Source organism: Halictus rubicundus, chromosome 5 (genome assembly GCF_050948215.1).
Source record: "Halictus rubicundus isolate RS-2024b chromosome 5, iyHalRubi1_principal, whole genome shotgun sequence".
Lineage (NCBI taxonomy): Eukaryota > Metazoa > Arthropoda > Insecta > Hymenoptera > Halictidae > Halictus > Halictus rubicundus.
This window is the reverse complement of record NC_135153.1, coordinates 2,859,788-2,880,760: the sequence shown is the minus strand read 5'-3', so window position 1 is coordinate 2,880,760 and position 20,973 is coordinate 2,859,788. Positions and strand designations below refer to the sequence as shown.

The 20,973-nt window shown below is 39.9% G+C and overlaps 2 protein-coding genes across 2 annotated transcripts in view; one reads left to right on the top strand and one right to left on the bottom strand.

Moving 5' to 3' along the window:
* The window catches only part of LOC143353996 (trypsin-1-like), a 315,355-nt gene extending 298,615 nt beyond the window's left edge, over positions 1 to 16,740 (bottom strand). The window contains exon 1 of the mRNA XM_076787650.1: positions 16,736 to 16,740. The gene's annotated coding sequence lies outside the window, so the exon portion shown is untranslated. The remainder of the gene's footprint in view (positions 1 to 16,735) is intronic.
* LOC143353980 (protein O-mannosyl-transferase TMTC1-like) overlaps positions 1 to 20,973 on the top strand; it is a 428,910-nt gene that overhangs the window by 159,686 nt on the left and 248,251 nt on the right. The gene's annotated exons all lie outside the window — the stretch shown is intronic.

Sequence of the window (20,973 nt, the reverse complement as noted above, 5' to 3'; positions counted from 1 at the left end):
AAATACGCGAATCGAAAATTACAAACGCATGACCCAGTTCACAAGATGCCCCCAGCTCTTGAACAATTATTTACGCTTCATATAATCAACATATTAAATTCCGGACTTTGCGGTGCGCGATCACGTCGGCGAAGAGCACATTACACGCATATCGCCGCGATTATTCGCGCGCCTGGAATAGAGAAAAACGGGCCTGTTAGCTTTTAATATTGAAAATCGTTAGGCAAAGGAATCCCGTGAATGTTGTCGCACCTTCACTACGCAACTACCTATCGAATTGTTCCCGAATTATGCGCATGCCTCGACGATATGGAATTCGAATTTTCTCCGCGGGAAGAATGTGCAACACTGTAAAACGATTACCGCTTCGCGTTACCTGTGAAACATGTGACACACGTATTGCCGTGGTATCGTGATTTTATTGAAATCGAATCGTGCGATGAACGCGTCTCAGTTTCAAATGTTGCCATGACACCCCGCGTTTTTCCCTCGAGTGAAAAATTAATTAATTCAACCAATCTATAGATGAACAGCCAGTTGAAAAAAGTCTCCATGCAGCCTTTCAAACCGTGTAGTAGTATCATTTCGCAGCCTTCAGCACGTTGCCATTGTACATGATACTTCGAAATTATATGTCGCGACCACTATAGAGCGCTTCTGCACCTCTGGATAGGTGGAGATCTGTTAAAAAAAGAGTACCGCGAGATTGACCTTGACCATTTTTCAAGGTCAAACCCTTTTTTTATTGCATCCTGTAGTACTAATCGCGAAGAACAAAAGTCTCAGAGGAACTATAGGTCTCGAGTCAATCGTTCTCATAAAAAACAACTTTAAAGTTTCACAAACTATTTTATAGCATATGTCTACAGCAGGCCTGGACAACTTGCGGCTCGCGAGCCACAGACGATTCCCCTCCCTACTCCTGGATACCCTCACCAAACTCTTGTGGAATGTAGATGTACATGCATACATATACGCGGTCAGGCGAGGCAAAGCATGAAATAGTTGATAATGGGGGAACCGGTACACTGATAGTGGGAGTCATTAAGCTAAAGCGAGGAGGAAGTTGGCCGGGCATAGTCTACAGGAAGTTCCAGAATGGTATCAACTTGCAGGGAATGATTCTACATTCAAAAAGTTTCGTAAAATATTCAATTTATTCTCGTAATGAATGTCAATGTATTATTCAAGGAATGCTTGAAAATTTATGCAAAAATTAGACATTTTTGAAAATGTCTGCTTATAACTTCTTAAATTAATTTCGTAGAGTACAAGATAACACGCTGCTATGAAAATACAATTGCATTATACAGACACGTTGCATTGTATAACAAGTAACAACGAATTAATTCACCAGGTATGATTAGGATTAAAAGTACGCATTTGTAAATCGTTCAACTGAAATTGTCGATCAGCCGTGCCGGTACGCGTCCATCTATAATAAAACTTTGTTTGATCACTGTAAATTGTGCGCGTCTCTCATACACCGTGCGAGAACTAATTACGGAAACGGAATTTCATTCCCCGCAGAACATTGCGGGTTATTTTTAATGAGGCGTCTGGTACGCGAGAACATTATTGTACTGGTATGATCGCTGCGATCGATTTTCGTGTGTCGTTAGGTTGAAAAGAGGCGAACAAAAGAGCACCTTACGCGACTGCTCTCCATTAATTACGGTGAGTTTAACGTGGAAATGCAATAGAGCGTCCCTACGTGGCGCAGGAACGGCATAAAAAGTATAAAGAGCCACTTCACACTTTTTTTCGAGTCGTAATTCCTTCGATAAAAATGTATCTGGGTTAAACGCGAGAGGACTGTTTTATATTTTATCCTTCAGCGTACCGTGAATGATAAATTTTATCGCCGATTGCTCTTCTTCAACTTAATCTGCATAATTAATGGAGCTTTATCTCCTGGCCCGGTGGAGTGCGTTATAAAACTTTATTCCGGCGTCGTGATACGTTTCGTTTCAATGAATCTAATTTCTTTTATTAAAGGGGTGCCGCCGCGGGACGCTGTAAGATATACAGTCTTTTATCCGATTCAATTTCGCTTAATAGCGTTTAACATTTGTCTTACTTCATAGCGCGCGCAAAAGGTAACTTTCTATAATTAATCAAATTTTAGTTCGACCGGAGCTCCGAGTTCGACCTACACTGTAAAATTAAATCGTATATTGTTAAATTTCCGCTGCATGCGCGTCGAGTTCAACGAGCAGTAATAATTCGGCCACTTTTAAAAGGACGTTTATATTTTAATGTTGAACCATACGATTCGCATTTTTTTTAGAAGCTTTACACAACTTTATGAGCTGAGATTTTGAGGCAGGGCGAGGAGGGGAGAGAGAACCCTGAACATAAAATTTCAATAGCGGGTCTTCATTAGTTTTTGAGATATTGATGAAAAACTGCCAAAAAACATGTCTTTCAGTTCACCCGTTACATATAATTTTTCGTTACGTATACGTATAGTCTACATATAAATAATTATTAACTCTGACGATTCTCGCATTCGATAATTCGCTCGATCCAGAAAAATGAATCGGACCAATACACCATAGTACGTTTTTCATTGTTCTGGTCAGTTTTTTTCGAGACAGCAACTCTGACGACTATCCTAATCTCAGACTTTTGTCATCAATTTCTATGTAGAATGTTACTGTGACGACGAACAATTTTAATGTTTATTTTTCAAGGTTATTTCAAGGTCAGTTCGTGATTTTTAAAATGGAACGCCATATTTTTGTTGTGATATTATTTAAGCACAGAAAAAGAAACAAGTAGCATTCGTCATTGAAATGACCTTGAGGTAATCCAATATTTACCTCGAAATGCATGGTTCCAGCATTATGGTGCTGCAACTTATTATGGCCAGGGTGTAGTACATGCAAAAACTATTTCAGTGGAAAGAATGAGGATCAAAATAGCTTTCTCTTGAATGAACGGCTAATAACCAAGCACGATACAGTGAAATGACGAGTTCGCAGAGTGGCAGAGCGTTTCGGCGCGTGTCCGGTGTGTTCGTCCAATTGCTCGTGTTCTCGCTCGGTGATCACGACATTTCCTTTCCTCTCTCCCCTTTTTTTTTTTGTCGTCAGATATCCGCGCCATTTTTCGGGATTCCAACTTTCCGTGCCCCGCGGCTCTATGGAAAAAATGAGTTTTTTCTACGGTGTCTCGACGTCGATCCGAATTTCGTTCAATCAAACGGATTGAAAGTGCCAGCTGGTCGGTCGGAGGGCGTGGGATCGTGGGATCGTGGGACCGTGGGAGCGTGGGAGCGTGGGCGTAGGATTTAGAGAGCGGAGCACACACTATCGCGTTGTTCATGCAGCGGAACTTGGACGTGGCCCGGCTGTCACTTTTTCGCCGAGCAAACGGTGAAACGTCGAGAGAAATTACACGTCACTCGTTGGCCCGCGATGCCCGGGACGTAAAAACTGATCGGCCGGGCCCCGGGAAAGGTGAACAATCCCGCGTCACTGATGGGATATGGCTTAAAGGGTAATTTGGAACGATGCCACCAATCAATGGTGTCGGACGTGGACCTGATACCGCTAAACGAAAATCTGACTTAGAACCCCGCGCCGAATCCCCCTCCTATCAGAGTTCCGCTTGGGAATGCTCGGGGCTTGGTTTCATTGCGCCCAAATTAACCCTCCGATCGATCGAGTCCCCATGCCGGCGCTCGTTAAGGAACAGATTACAAGCGGCGAGAACACGAAGAAAGAGAGGACCGGCAACGGGGGGAGGGGGCAAACTGTTTCAATTTTTCCATCTAATTTCCTCCTCGATACTACGAAACTCGTGTCACATTGATACCTTTTTCTCGTACTTTGCAATTTAAACGGAATACAGTACTTACTCGATAATTGTCCAAAGCATGGGTCTGGCCAGAGACAACTATTGGCTAGAAGATACTATTCTTTGATCCACTGCCGAACGTATACCCCGCGGTAGTGGAGATAGTTCTGGGACAATTATAGGCTAGATATTTGGGACATTTATCGAGTGAAGACTGTATATACTAAAAAATATAGGTTCCAATGTAAAATTCGGAATTGACCTTTATAGATCTTGTAAAACCAACTTCTAGCTGAAACATTTGTTTTAAATCATTCAAAGTTATCGAGCTATGGGAATTTAAAATGGAACACCCTATATACAGCGAATCGAATATTTATTTACTGTATCATGTTATTATCCAATATATTTTTTTAGAAATATTATTTCGTTTACAATTTTTGGTTTATTTCTTCTTTTGTCTGTAATAATCCCTGTGTTCCAAAGTAGCACTCTTTTAGCCAGGATAGATGGTGCTATTGTAAACAAATATTCATGTGCAATTTTTCATCAAATGGTATATTTATTTGTGTTTGTTTACCAGAATAATTTTCATTTTCCAAAATGCTTCCAGAGGGCTGAAATCCAAATCAAAGTTCGATTTTACTTGCTAAGTGCGCGTCTTTGTGAACTCTCACTCAATTTCATTTCTGAATACAAAATTTGGTTAATACTTGACTGACCTCCCATTATTCGATAGCTGAAAGTTATTTCGAATGGCCCCTGCCGAGGAAGGTTTAATTTGTGGGAATAATGGGAGTGAGGGAGTTTTAACTTTTGTGCGCCGTTCTGGTTAATTTCGTTTAAAAGGAAACACTTGTTTCCAATATATATGTGCTGCAGAAATCTATAAATTAATTTGGTAACGACGCTTTACATCGACCGCGGCAGAGATATGGCTTCCGTTTCCATCGCGTATGAATTCTGCTCCAATTTATTAAATACTAATGTAATGTATTAAAGTAATTATTATATATGGCGAATGCACAAGAGTTCCAACATATTTTATGCATCATTTGTTTTTTCCTGATCATATAAATGAATCTGCAATTACTGTTGTTCGCACGAATGTAATTTATTAAAGGGATTCGACAGTTTAATTGACTTGTTCGTTTGTCTTCTGGCAGTCTTTTTGCAGAAAAATTATATAGTCTTTGCATGAAGGTTGTTCTGTACTTTATTGGAAACGAAATTTTGTAATCGAATAATTTCGTCTCTCAAAAATAAATAACTCAATTTACTTTATATTTTATTTACTCTGTAAATCAGTTCACTGGGTGTCCCTTTTTTGTTTGAAACAATATTAAATCATGGTTTAAAAAATCACATTTTTGCGATTTAAAAATCATCACTTTTACCAAGACGAACTCTTCTTGGAAAAGTGAAACTGTTGATTTTTACGCATGTTTGTTTATTACATAATATGTTTCGCTCTAGTCTAGATACTTGTCGCATTAACCTGGGTTAGAGGTTTCCTATTCGTTTGAAATACTACATATTCTAAAAATACATGTTAACACTAAACCTACCAAGCTTTAACAATATCTGGTAAATATTGCCTCATAGAAATGGTAACCCTAAATTTATTGAGATTGTCCGTAATTTTCAATATAATAAATACTTCGACAAGGAGATTTATATGAATGAATTTATATAGTTTCAATAATTGTGAAATATAAAATCGGTAATTTTGACCGTGGTAGATATAGTGTTAAACAATTAACAACATTTGATATTGACATATTCCATAGCCATCTATGAACAATACACAAAAGATAGAAAACGATCTAGAATCGTAAGTAGTAATACAATGCTTGGTCAGACAGGATAGTATCGTTTCTGTTCGATATAAAATGGTGATATTAATAACCTTCAAACGAATAGAAAATGTCATTGAAGAATATTTATTATACATAATATCATATTTATTTATGAATGAATATTTATGAATATTTATTTATTTATTACTTTATTTTCTTTTTTTATGTCATGTCAAGAATATTTTTGATCGAGTATTACACCAAATGTTTGTAAAAAAAAATTGTACCGATGAAACCAATATCATTATTAAACTGAAAATTTTATACTTTTATAATAAAAGATGTCAATTCAAATTTTAACACAATAGAAGGAGTGAAAGAAATATTACATACATTACATACATTATTGTATGTTATTCGAATTACTGAAGAAATCAATACATATCCATTTAACCCCGACTTCTTGCAAGTGATGTGGAAAATTTTTTTCACTGTAGTAAAAACACTTTTTAAGTAAGTTCCTAATATTTTTCTACACAAATTTCGGAGAAATAGATAATTTGGTTAACACCGAAACAACTGAACCCGAAAAATGGCGGCTTTCGAATTCTTTATTTTACAGTTGCTGAGATTGTAAAAATGGTTTTGTGAGCACTTACATGCAGTCTTATTGTTTAGAAAATGACTGAAAAATACTGCCTATTCACGTAGCACACGTTAACCAGTCTACAAAGTGACACTGGCGGGTCTTTCACAGCCGCAATAAAGAGTGCTCTTAAATCATCCTGCGGAGTCTTTAGCGGCAGTGAACGTCGTCGGTTCATTCGGTAGAGTAGTGTACCGACTAAACACTTGGGGCCGTACGTGTAATTTCAGCCACGGGCCAGATAGTGGCGTAATGCATAATGATTATGAGGTATTACGTACGAACATTGTGCGCACCCCCCGTTTGGAAGGCCCTTCATCATGTTCGACGTGGACACGCCATATTTTCCAATACACAATCTGGGAAAGGAACGGGGCACGTCCGTTGATATATGGCGCCACTCAAGGCGTATAAGCGGCAGTAATTCATGGCATTATCTGATCTCGATGCGTGGCTATGTGAAAGCGGATAGCTCTCACGCGGGAGTAACAACAACCAATGCGAAGAGGCGTTGAGAACCCGGCAACGAAAAAAAAAGGAAAGAAAAAGAAAGGAAACGAAAGAGCAAAAGAAATGGTTATCCGAGGCGAACGCGACGGTTTACCAAAATTTCGGGTGTATTGGTTCGATCGAGTCCGGGTTACCTGATCTCAGAGATTATCGCTGGATCAATGTCTCGGCAAACAGACGACGATCGAGCGTCTAGGTGTTTGCGCCATGCGTCGACATCCGGTTCATGGGATTTCTTGTTTACGTGCATTCAAGAGCTGCTTCATGGACGCACACAGTTTCGCTGAAACAATACTCCGACGTGCCGATAAAGCACACGCATGTTTTATATTTATTGTTAGTCTCCGTGAAATTGAGTTCCGAGGTTTAATCAAATTTGACGCGGATCCAGCAGAGCACTACGAGATATTAATTAATACATGCGCCGCGTATTTTATATTTACCGCTTCGTTCCGGAAGTTGATGTGCTCGCACTACGCGCGAAAGCTCCATAAAATTGTGTGGGCGCAAGTTTAATCAAATTCGACGCGGATACAGTTCACTTTTAATTCAATAAAAGCGTCGACGAAGGATAGAGAATACCATGAAATTGTATATAGAAAATGTATAGAAAACACTGAAAAGTTCTCACATTTACAAGAAAATTTCAATTTTCATTAGATCCCCATTCGTTTTTCAAATAATTTCAGAGACAACTTACAATACAGCCAAGCGTGAGATCGAGCAAAATGAAAATATCACAGGATGATTGCTATATGCAAACATCGATTATATGCACGAATCTAGTGTAGTGTCTGAAAGCATAATGACACCAGAATTTATACAGCTCCGGGAAAGTCACGGTAGTCGATCCAATGGAAATGATTGCGATTCCATGACTTGTAGAATGCGCCCCATTGTAATTGTATGACCTTTGATGTTATGACCCTCTGCATTCCAAAAATTTCTTGAAATTGTAACCCTTTTCTACGTCCCTAAGATCTTCGGTACTGCGACCCTTCTGCATTCTTGTGATCCTTGCAACTGTGTCCTTTCGAACTCTCCTGATCCTTGGAAACGTGTCCCTTTACATTCCAGGATCCTTGAAATTGTGATCCCTTTCTGCATCCTTGAAAGACTCTGGTGCTCCATGGCCCTTTGCGTTCTTTCCGGGAATTGATTCGCAAGAAATGACCCGTTTTGAAAAACGCAAGCAGACCTCGAAGCGACTAGGAAAATTATAAATGAAAAAGCATGCTCTACGTGAAAAATAACGAAAAAGATTCTTCGATCTGGTATCATATAATTCACGATTTTAGAGTTATTTATAACGGCAGATATTTAGAGGCCTGTATAATAATTTCATGCGATTCACGTCGATTCGTCGACATTGCGAGCGAATCGATAAATTTAAACATTACCGTGCCGCTGTCGTGATCCCACTGGCCAATTAATATTGATGGAAATGAGATTTCTCCATCCGCTCGACAAGTTCCGTCGCATTCATTCATTTAGAAGCGCCATTGTTCATATAATGAAATTCACGAATACTTTCTCTCGGCCGTTTATTTCGTGCCCGGTTTTCTCGTTCCATTATTACCCTCGTTGAGGGTTTTTATTCCCCGGTTCTTTCCTTGGGCTCCCGGGTTCTCCGTGCTCGGCCGCGGCTTTCGGCGGGTGGGTTTGTATTTTTCATAATTAATTGACCCGGAAAGGGACTTCTAAACAATAGAGCTGGAGTTCCTTCGCAGTTTTCGCGATTCAACGAATAATGAAACGAATTCGTTGCCGCCGAAATGGGCTGCATGTTAAATTGGTCCGGGCGCGGCGTTTGCAAATTTGTTCGGGAAATATGTTTCCTTGACAGTCACTCACTATGAGCAGCCGTGCCCGGTATCGAAACGCCATTAATGCCGGTTCATACGTGCGCCGTAGGAGGGTCGAAGTCGCTGAATGTCAGAGATATATATCATCGTACACTTTCTCGGTGATACGTGACTGGAAGTAAGGGAGGCTGGCCGGTTCCTTAAATCACTGAAGCAACATCGGAGAATAGTAACCGGCCACGGTACCATATTCCGCGCACGATTTCCCCGGGATCGGAATGCTTTAGGATCGTGTCCTGCGGCCGCAGGACGATCTCCCGAGTGAATATGAAAGAATTATGAACGGAATATAGAAACTGTATCAATTCCTATTGTGACTAATTATTAGACTGTGGATCTTTACGCAAAATAAAAAAATCACCCTCTCCGATTTCAATGACCTTTAGACGTGTTGTCAAGGCCATCATTCCGCACAACATTTCCCTGTAAACTTTTTGGCGATCGACATAAGTTTACGAGATAATTGCAAAAAACTTTATTTGCAAAAAACTTGTCGATGTGCGTTACCTTCTCGCCGATTTCGACGAGCTTTAGATATGTTGTCAAGGTCGTCGTTCTGCGCAACATTTCTCTTTAAAGTTTCCGGCGGTCGGCTTTAGTTTACGAGACAATTGCAAAAAACTTTATTTGCAAAAAACTTGTTGATGTGCGCTACCTCCTCTTCGATTTCAACGAGTTTTAGATACGTTGTTAAGGCCACCGTTCTGAACAACATTTCCCTTTAAACTTGTTGGCGGTCGGCTTTAGTTTACGAGATAATTGCAAAAAATCGATGTGTGTACGCAATAAACACGAATTTTCTTTTTATTGTAGGCAATTATGAACAACATGGAGGTTCTAATCACTATAGCTGCAAAATAAATCGTAAGGCAAGTGGTCAAGATGTACACGAGATAGGAACAAGTTATTTTTAATTGACAAAGAAATGTTAACCATTAGCTACTAACCTCATGCCGTTAGTAATAATTTTATTTAAATGCAGTGAGTTGTTCGTAAAATTGAGAAAGTTTTCGAAATTGTTATATGATTCCTCATGAATTCGCTCGAGATTTCGGGTCTCTGGCGTACCCTGGCTGTTCGGATTAGATGAGAATCTACTTCTCCGTTCACGTAAGACCCTATTCTCTTAGCCTGGCCACGTACGATCTCATTTCCCTTGCCTGTCCACGTACGATTTGATTTTACTTGTCTGGCCATCTACGATTCAATTCCACTGTCGAGGAGACTTTTCAGGACATTGGGAACGCAAAAGCAAACGAATTCATTGTAATTGCGAGTCATTTTCTATTTAGACCCAATTCCACCGACAGTGAACTGAAATTAGTCTGCACACCTGTTCCTCGATTTTGAAATCCGATCGAACCAAACCAAGATAAGAAAGCATGCAAAAAATGATTGAATTTTTACATCAGAACAATGTAATGTTACTGAATTAAAGAATTACTTTTTATATACGCCCTGTGTTATATTTAATTATAAAAAACTATGAACCCTTAGTAGGCCACCTACTTACTATTTTGTTCGCTCGTATGAAAATCGATAACTAATTTTACTGAAGTTTCTAATTAAACCCATAATAGCAGAATACATTAGTTTTAATTTTACTTTTGTAAATTACATTGTAAGAATCCGCATTCACATAAAGATTAATAATCCAATCATTGTGTCACACTTCAAATATTCAGCAGAACAGGTGAACGTCCATTTGAAATATCAGGTGAAGTTATAAGTAAATAACATTCACCGCAGACAACTGACCAATTATTGAACAAATATAAACTGAAAATAGCATTGAAAGTAGTTAAATGAAATAGAACCAACTTAATTTTAATAATTCACTTTCGTCATATAAGGATGTTCAATTATTAGTAAACTTATAATAAATATACAATAAATTGTTATGAAAATTTTGGTTCAACAATATTCTAAATAAACGCTCTCGTCACTGCGACAAAACCATTCGAAAGGGAAACAATTTAATAACGCCGAGAATTTGCAAACGTTTGTGAAAAAAAAGAAATCTATAAAGCAAAAAACAATACAAAATATGTAAAAGTCAATCTCGAAAGTACATAATAATATTGGAAATAAAGGAAGCAAAATCTTTTACACTTTTTATTCATTTCCTTGCATGTCTTACAGTTCCTTTGCTGGTGTAATAGGATAAAGGACCCAATTACTGTGCCTGTATTAGTGATACTTATTTTTAAAGGATAATAAATATTGAAAAAGAGATATATAACACATATATGCTAACTAATTTTAATAATAAAAATTTAATATCTTCTTTATAATATTCGTTGTGCTTTAAAAATAAGTATTAGGGGTACCCATAAGTAATCAATTATTTGCAAAGAATTTGTTTTGGCTTTAGTTCTGTATCGATCGTTAAAGAGGAAACAGTTTTGAAAAATGGATTCTTTATGATAACATAAAGCGTTCCAAGCAATGGTTTTCTGCAAATCAAACCGCAATATCAACCCCTAAACCTAGCTTGTCACTTAGAAAGTTGTTACTGTGCATTTGGTGGGACTGTCGTGGCATAATTCACTTTGAGTTGTTGAAACCTGGAGAAACAGTTACTGCTGAGTTGTATTGTCAGCAATTACAACGGCTGTACTCAGAACTATTGAAAAAGATGGCGTCTTTAGTCCACAGAAAAGGTGTAATACTGCAAATTGACAATGCCCGGCCCCATACAGCGAAACTCACTCAGGAAAAAATCAATGAATAGGAACACTAATTGGTACCCCCACAGTAATTGAGTCCCTGACCCTGGTGGCTTTCAGTTGGTCGGTATGTTCAATGTTAACGAGACTCTATAACATTCGGAATTTACCGGAAGCAGTGACTCTTACAATTCCACGTGTATGCAACACGAGAACGGTTGGACGGCGCAATCTTCTGTCGTCGTGAGATAACTTCTGCGTTATGTCCAGTTGGCTTGCGTTCGTTCTATATTGCGATGATCAATCACCTACGGAATGACGGAGGATTCATACTCGGAATGATACAGATAATCGTGTTGCACGCGTACACTCGGTCGCAAAACAAAACAGGTCATTACGCGGGGTGACGCATTTACGCAAATAATCTGCCATTAATTATCGATTTCACGGGCCCCGGGTGACCGATGAGAGAGGTCAGATAAGCTCCTGCAGAATGCACATCGCATTGATCGAGCATCGGCCGGTCAGGCGTTGAATTTAATTCTCCGTTGGTGAGAAATTGAACGACGACTGACGGGGAACGTCAAAAGAGACTGCCAACTCCCGCGAAAGCTCGTACAGTTCGATATGCAGTGGACAAATTCAACAATCGGTTTGCTGAACAATTTTCGCTAACAACAAAACGACACAGTTCAGCGACGTTCCAATCCATCATCAATGACAGCCAAAAAATTCATTTCACGCCAAGATATTCATCATTTGACAAACTCACAAATTTCGGAATAATTAACAATCCATACATTTTTCCTACCAAATGTACAGTGACTCACATACTTGTTCAAACATCAGAATAATTTCTTTAAAAGTGAAAGAAAAAATTTTTTACCTTCAAAATGAGGATAAACACCGCTGGTTGGGCATCGCTCAACTTTACACGCGTGTAACTGTCGAACCGGTGAATTCCTCGCATTAAAACTTGGATTTTTGGCATTTTCTGGCCAAAATCAACAGGATTGTATAAAAAAAAGTTTAAAATTTCTGGGTTCCCAAGGTGAAGTTTAGCCGAACGGTCTCTTCTTTCTGTCAGCTACTGTACTTCCGTTGCACTGCTACGTCTTTGAGGGCAATACTTACGGCTGGTCTCAAGAGGTAAATCGCCAAATTTATGATTTCCTCGAAAACAGGTTCGCAACACTTTGGCCACGTCGCAGACCCAAACACGAGGCTTCAGCAGAGACCAGATCGAAAAAGGAGCGTCGGGATAAAGCGAGCTGTTGTCCCCGCTCTTGACGGTGGGAATCTACTTGAACAGTGTTCACCATGTAATTAGGCATTCAACCGATTCGGCCCTAAGCGCTTAATCGGCTTTGTTTCGACCTGACATCCTCTTAAACGCATGGCAAGTTAGGCCAACCCGACTTCCGCGGTTCGTGCTCCGCCGCCGTTACTTGTTGACAAACGCTGCCAGCATACTTTCCACGTCAAGTCGGACTAAGTCGGCCGAATGCTTTCCCCTGAAATATTAAATCGTCCAGAAAGCCATTCGGAACTCGATGGAGCCGCTAAACCACCGAAAGTTCGACCGTGTTGACGTCTCGTTGACCCACGACGACATAACTTCTCGAAAAATAGATCCCTCGAAAACGTTCCACATGCTTCCTCGACAAACAAGACGAGTCACGCTACTTCGAGCATAAAAATTCACTCGAGAAGAGGAAATATGCTGGGGTAATTGGGCCTAACGAAGATCGATCTATTGTGACTTGACGTTGCCTTGAAATGCATGGTAACACTTGTGTTTGAGCTGTAGAAAAAAAGCAGTCAAACTATTGCAAGGAAACTAAAGAGTCTAGATTTTGCTTCAGACCCTTATAAATGCTATACCGTATCTACTCGATAATTGTCCAAAACACCGGTCTGGCTAGGGACAATTATCCGCTAGAAGATACTATTCTTTGATCCACTGCCGAACGTAGAAAAAGACTGCGAAGCTCGAGAGGCTTCGGCTGTCGTGGAGTGTAAACATAATTTACACTACTAATGCAATAACAAAGCTTCTTTATTTTGCATTACTTTTTTTATACGAATTTCACCGACATATTCGTGGCATTTTTCTAATGAAAATGATACCAAATTTCATATAATTCTGATAAAATTTACTTGCCTGACAATTATAGGCTAGATACTTGAGACATTTATCGAGTAGAGTAACTGTAGGAGATGAGTTTGGTAACTGTAGAACGCACCATTTGTTTAATACTGGTTTAATCATAGAAGATAAATGCTACATAAATGGAACACTCGATACACACAATTCTCTTGGACACACAGTATTACACGGACGCGGCTATCCTAATCTCCAACCTCAGCGCTGCCAACTCTCACACCTCACACTATACGTTCCATTGTCACTTAATGATACCAACTCCTTACAATACGAACAACCCAACAATAACATCTCGCTTTCTGTACACGGTGCATAAACACGTTTAGATGCTTATACAGTTTTAAAAAATATACTAAATGTGAAAAAATGTGGAAAATGATTTAATGGACATAATATTTAACAGAAAAAAAACTCAAGACTATTAATAATAGTGTTATATTAATATTGATACTATCAATATGAATAATATTGGTAATATTATTAATACCATTAATATCATTAATAGTATTAATATTATTAGCAATAATAACATTATTATTAATTAAAAACTTCTTAATTCCAATGTTACGGTTAGGAAAGAAAAAATTCCTAAATTTCGTGTTCAACGACGGGTTTCAAATTTTTCAATTTTCAATCATTGAGATCATAAAATTGCATTTATCGGGAACTACTCAATTTTATTCCTTCGGGCATACACTGTGACAAAAGCCGTTGAAAATCTCGATAAAAACGTCCTAGTGATACTTATAAAGTAGATCCAGCGTTAGAGGCCAACGAATAATAGAACTCATTGCAGCTGGCTACGAACTTCGGTATCTTTTATCTCCATAGTGGGAAGTATCGATCTCGAGGAGAAAAGTAATGTCGATACATAAATCCCGTAAATATATCACATTATTGTGAAATATTAAGTTACGTGACCCGATCGAATTCAGCCCGTGCACTGTAAACATTTCTCCTTCTGATTACAATTCCCCTCGCCAGTTCGTCTTGCTGTTCGAGGGTAGCCCGTAAATCCCGTCAATACCGAACTGCGCCCGGTGTACTCGTTTTTTCCTGCACACCCGCCAATTTCCCGCGCACCGTTTCTGTCTTAACCCCGGGCCCGTGACCGCGACCGTTTCGAAGCAAGAATACAATGAATGATGAACCCGAAACTGTTATACGCGACCGACCGCAGCGAGGCCTGATACTAACTGTCCGACCGCAACTACCCTCTTACTACTGGCTAACCGCTGCCGGTACTATTACTACTGTTTGGCCATGCTCGTCGACAGCTGCTAGCCGACCGCTGCGGCCGATCGATACTTATTCCTACTCTTCCGTCATAAATGACCAGACGGCTCTTCTGTTCCGGCAACGCGTGTCCGCGTTAAGGACCGGCGAGCGCAGCTTCCGCTCGGCTCCTCTCGACTTCCTTAAACTTACTTCCTCGAAACTCTGGCTAGAATTGCCCTCGACTTCGTGTCCGGGCTCGTGTTGCGATCGAGTGCCACCAAGAACGAGAGTACAGTGCTGCACAAAATCATAAGACATTTTGCATATTCGTACAGGCTGATCTGATGGTACAACTGGTGGAAAGGGGGTGATTCTACACAAAAAAAAAGTAAAAAATGTATGATAAAATATTTTCATTCGAGGCTTTTGTTGAAGCATCGCGTTTCGGGACGTGCACGCCATTTTGTAGAGTCTTTCTAGTGTCCCTCTGACGAATTTATTTATCCACAACTTGGATAGAAAGTTTCAGCTGACTTTCACAGGCCTTAAGTGTCAGCAACAATTCATAGGTCCAGAAAAATACAAGGGAGGTAGATTTCATTTGAAACGCGTTTTCTAATGAGTTACAGTTTGGGAAAGAATTACATGTGACACTTGAAACGGAACACCCGGTATATGTCATTTAATCAGTTACCACAATACCATCTTGTTTTAAATACCCCCCTACACGTAAAACGTAGTTGGGAAGCGCATCGACTCGTCGATAGTAACTCGTATCAGAGAATTACAACTTCCGTTGAGTTCTGCACGATTCTCGTCGCGGGTTACGCGCAATTCACTCTGCTAATGAAATTTCATGTTGCGCCTTTGCCGGGAAAGAAATTGCCGGGGAAAAAGCGAGCGGCTTCATCTATGCAAAGGACGGAACAAATAAAAGAAACGCTCCTCGAGACGTCTTAAGCAGACTCAATGTCGCAGACAGCCGGCTAAAGGATTTAATTAACTAATGATACCCGGTCTTTTAATCTTGAACTGTATTCAGCTTCGCCGGTAACTACTTGGTGCACGATGCACAGTGGTCGGCGAAACAAATATCTTGATATACAGTTTCTTCGCAATAACGGTGGAGTAGAACTGGAATTACTGTTAAAATGGCGGGTTATATATTTTTTTAGCTTAGGGGAAATTATTTATAGACATGTATGGGGAATTATTCAATAAATGGTATCCTACTCTTCCACTCCTATTCACCAGCCAAGTAGAGAGGGCAACTCTCCTTTGGAGAAGCCATGGAGAAGAGAAGCCACAACCAGTGTCGCCAGATGATGGGAGGGAGCACGAATCGAGGGGAAAAAGTTACCCTCTCTGTGCCAGTATGCACGACAAAGACGGAATGCGTCACGTGAACGGGCCGCGGCGGAAGCGCGAGGAATGGCGCGGTAGAGGGGGAACAAGTCTTGGTCTGGCGACACCGGTTATAACTGGCACGGTTGGGGCCCCTCAAAGGCTTGCTTCCCCCACCAATCTCTTTTTCATGCAGCACCTTCGTCGCGTTCGCTGGTGTCTTCGTTGTCGCGCCGTAAGTGCCTCCGTACCAATACACCTCAGGGGAAGCGCGTCCTTTCTCCATGGTAACGGCGCTTACTGGAAGGGGACTGTGGGCGCTATGGTGGGGACGTGCCCAGCCCTGATCTACGGCGATACCAACGTTGCATGATGGCACGAAAAGATTCACAGGGCCAAAACATAGCACGCACAATCTTCCGTACAGATATTTGTACAATGTAAGTGATTCACTGAAACGTACATTTTCTTCCGATATCATATGGAAACACAAACAAGTACAAGGTGTCCTATATTTTGTCCCCGACTGTATGGACAGTCCTCGTATATTAGAGGGTAGCGAGATTCACGCAAACAATCAGCCGAGGCCGAAGGAAATGCAGAATCTGGCCGTAGCTGGGGCAGTTATACCGATGCCTCGTGCGTTACGAGTAGGAAGCCTCGTAAGTGCAAACAGGAAGATCCTAAATATGCAGCCCTCATACCCTTTGCACCGTGAGCTCCAGTGTACCCTTGCGCCTTGCGAAACGAGATTGCGTCTCGGAAATGTTTCGAAACGCCTGCGCCCGTCGGTCTCCGTTTGCTAACTGCATACCACGACCTGGAGAAACGAGAACATCCATTTGTAAATACATTGTTAGCCATCGTTGCGTTCTCAGGAATGAGGCGGTCCAGAAACGGATTTACTTGTGGAATGATACTTTACGATCAAAGCGATTCGCTTTATGTTCCGTTGCTTGGCTCCTTTGCCTTGCTCGAGCAAGTAACTTCAATTTAATAAATAATTCATTTTACAGTAATGACACGGCAGCTGTTGCTTAAAGCTGATTCAATCTCTCCGCGCTCCTCAGGTGAAGAAATAACCATTTTCTGTTATGAACATTTGAAAATCATTTATTTCGAAGATTTTCTGTAGACTGCTGGAAACAGTAAAAATATTCACAGAATTTAAAAGTACTGGTTGTATCATTTTCCAACTTATTAAAATTATTAGGGAAACAAATGAATGTCCACGAAGGTATTCTGTATCTTCGAATTAATGCAGGCAATTTTTATTTTGTGTGAAAATCCGAAGTCTAATTATGAATAATACCTAATAAAATTAAAGTGGAAATGGGTGAAAACTGTAGCAGAATTTTTGTTGAAACTATTTTTGATGATAGAAAACTAGAATTTTTATTTGGTTTAAAATAAATTAATGAAATATTACTTCGTAAAATTAAAGGATAGCTACAAGAAATTTTCCATTTTGCCTGTACTCATTTGAAAAAATAAAATCTCTATTTTTAAAATGTCATAGATTTTTTAACACAAAGTTACATAAGTTCAAATGTCGACAATTTTTAAACTATAATTAACTGATTTTTTAATTTTGTGTAGCAGTGTATAATAGATCTCGTTTGAAAGTATCATAAGTCTGATTGGATATTATATAATTATACAATATATGTACTACTAATGACGTTGGATTTCTGGTGGAAACGTTATATTTTCAATTCGTGTTTAGTGATTACTAGACTGCGGATCTTTACGCGAAATAAAAAATATTTGCATTGATTCCAAGACACAGGAGCGAAATAAAAATTTCTTTCTTCCTTTAATTATTTTATTAAGCCAAAACCAATACGCTGGTGCCCTTAAATCTTTTTAATATGTCCCCTGCTTTAAATTGTACTTACTCATTTTGGTCATAAATGCATAAAATCCGCCGTCTAGTGATTACAGTGGTTTTGGCATTGTCACTACTGTGTCCGAGATTTGTTTATCAGTAAAAAACTGTTGCTCTTGATTTTAAAATTGACTAACCTCTTTCTCTAGAAAAATCGAAGTTTATTTCATTTAGGATTCTATGAATACGATTATAATAACGTGAATTTGCATAAGGACTCGCTGTTCTTCAGACGACATAATTTAGACTGATTGGAAGAAGCGATGAGGAAAATAGGAAGTGAAGTTGAGCTACGGCTGATTGACTGACTTCGTATTTTGAAGGGAAAGTGGGAAATATGGAAACGAGGTAATGGAACAATGGGGTGGAAAATTCGCAGATACTAAAAAAAGCTTTTCATTTTATGATAGGCCCGCCAAGATTCCTGAAAAATGTTCAAACCTACGAATTACTGTGGGGGTGCCAATTACTATGACCATATTAACTATACTTATTCTTGAAGCATAATGAATATTAAACAAAAGATATTAAATTTTTTCATTAAAATCAGTCAATATATATGTTATATATTACCCTACCCCTATGTATAGTACCCCCACAGTAATTGGGCCCCTTACTCTACTGCAACTGCTCGAGAAGGCAGACTTTGAAACGCAGAGTATAAAAGACTATGTTTCCCATTAAGTTGTAATTTTGTATTCTATTTTATAATCTAATAAAATTAAAGTACACCACGTAACTAGATTTCGAATTATCCGAATCCAAGAATTAAAACCATCCTGTAATTATGATTCAGTATCTAAGCATTAGCAGAGACATTTTTTAATTATTTAAAAATTCATTGAATACCAACGCTTTGGTGATACGACGTCAATGTTTCGTAAGAAGTTAGTCACTTTGTTCATAAATCCTACAAAGAGAAGTTTTATTATATCGTTACCGATTAGAGAATATATAACAATGAAAATATCTACAAAGTTTTATTGTAATCACTAGACTGCGGATCTTTATGAATTTATAACATAATCGAGATAAGATTTGCAATTGTAGGAAAATTTTCAAAATTTCAAATGTCAATATACTATTTCTCATCTATTAAAATTAGCAAGTGAAAAAATAACATTCTACTTGATTTCTATTTGTTGTAATCGACGCAGACAATTTTTATTTTGCATAAAGATCCGCTGTCTAGTAATTACATTTTGAGGTAGACTCGTATTAACACTAAACCTACCGGCCTTAAAATTAACTGATAAATGTTGTCTTATAAAAATAATGAGATCGAATATATTTGGATTTTGTGCGGTTCGTACTATAATACATGCTCTACTGAATAAATATATTTAATCATTTCCCATGAAAGCATGTGTATAATTTCAGCAATTGTAAAATAAAAAATCTGGGACCGGACATTTTGACCGTCGGTGGTAGGTTTAGTATTAAGTTACTTATTTGAAATATGTGGGATATCGATCAATCAATTACCAAATAAATTAACGTAGTGCCGAATATATTGTAAAAAATTCTCTTTAGGGAGGCATCTGTTAACTTACAGTGGAATTGCAGTAAGACCTCATTCGTTGCCACCTCGTTTAATACACGCACTCCTCGTTCGTTGCGTACTGTCATTTCCCGCCAAGAGTTGTTAGGAGTTCTGGTGGGGATTGTGGGGCTTAGCAGTCCGTTGAACTCGGACCCTAAGCGTAGACAAGAAAAATTAGAAACTTGTGTCATTGCCCGCTGACCCTGTTCCTGTTAAGAAACATGAAACATTTTTCCCCAGGAGGGATATTTCGCGTAAATTTTATGTATGGGTCGAGTCGTAACCGGTCGTAAGTGTTAGGCTAATCGCCGAGGAAATTCGGCGACGGTAATCATTTCTCAATGGGCCATAAAGCCGTAGTAAAATCTGCGTGCAAACTTGCAACTGACACGGCCGAGTTCTTTGGTTGATCCAGGGCCAAGGAGAAGACAGGATACGCCTCCGCTCGGCCAGGATCCCTGACACCTGGAACACGGCCAAGCTCAGGTTCGCTAGGGGCGTCGAACTTATGCTGTCGACAGACTTTCAAAATTATTGCTCGGCTCGCGTCAGCAGCTACGGTGTTTGTTTTCTTCTTGATGGTGGCTGGGCTGCCTCGCCTATTTCTCTCGGCGATCCTCTCCCGTCTTCTCCGCGCCAGCATCTTCGCGCGTCCTCATCTCGCCTGGTGCTTCACGGGTAACAGGAATCGACGGCGCGGCCCCAATATCAGCGGCTTCGTATCCCGGAGAAAATACAGTGATTTCTCCATATATGTCGCGAAGGCCTGGATGATAAACGTCGCGGAATTATCCCCACTACCGCGGGGTATACCCCGAAGCTCGAGAGGCCTCGGACATCGAGGAGTGTAAACGTAACACGGCTCGGGTATATCTCCTGGACGATACACGACGCTGGCAAGACCCGTGTTGTTGACATGTATCGAGAATGCACTGTAAACTGTTCGATGATCGATAGCCGGTCGAAATCAAGCGAGAACGGGCCCGATGTTTCGCGAGAGATATTTTTCGCTGAACGCAAGACACGTGGAGCGTTTCGCATCCGCCGAGCGCGAGAGCGTTTCCCGGGGGGGGGGGGAGGGAGAAAAAAATGTTTCGCGCCGCGGAGGATAAAATGAGTTGATTTATGGCAGGGCTGACTGCGATCCGATTATCCCGCTCGACTTAAGCGGATTCGAGTGATCACTCCGTCACAGTTCCGCTTTGAATCCGTCCCGTTAATAAACGAGAAGACGCCGGCGCTCACTATTCGCTTTAATCCTTCCGATTAGAGTATTGTTCGGGAAATCTTCTTAAAGATTAACAGACATACATGGGGACTCTCGCGCGTGTCTACGTTTAACGCTTTCCATTTTACTCACCGCTGTTTCGTTCCCGAAATCTCGCGGAGTTGTCGCGTTGAATGTGGAACGTGCTGGTTCGGAGAGCTCACGAAATTATGTTGTCGAATATAATAGAACGTCCGGTAATTATTGCTTCTCGTTGGAACTGGCGAGTTGAACAAACGGTCAGTTTTTAATT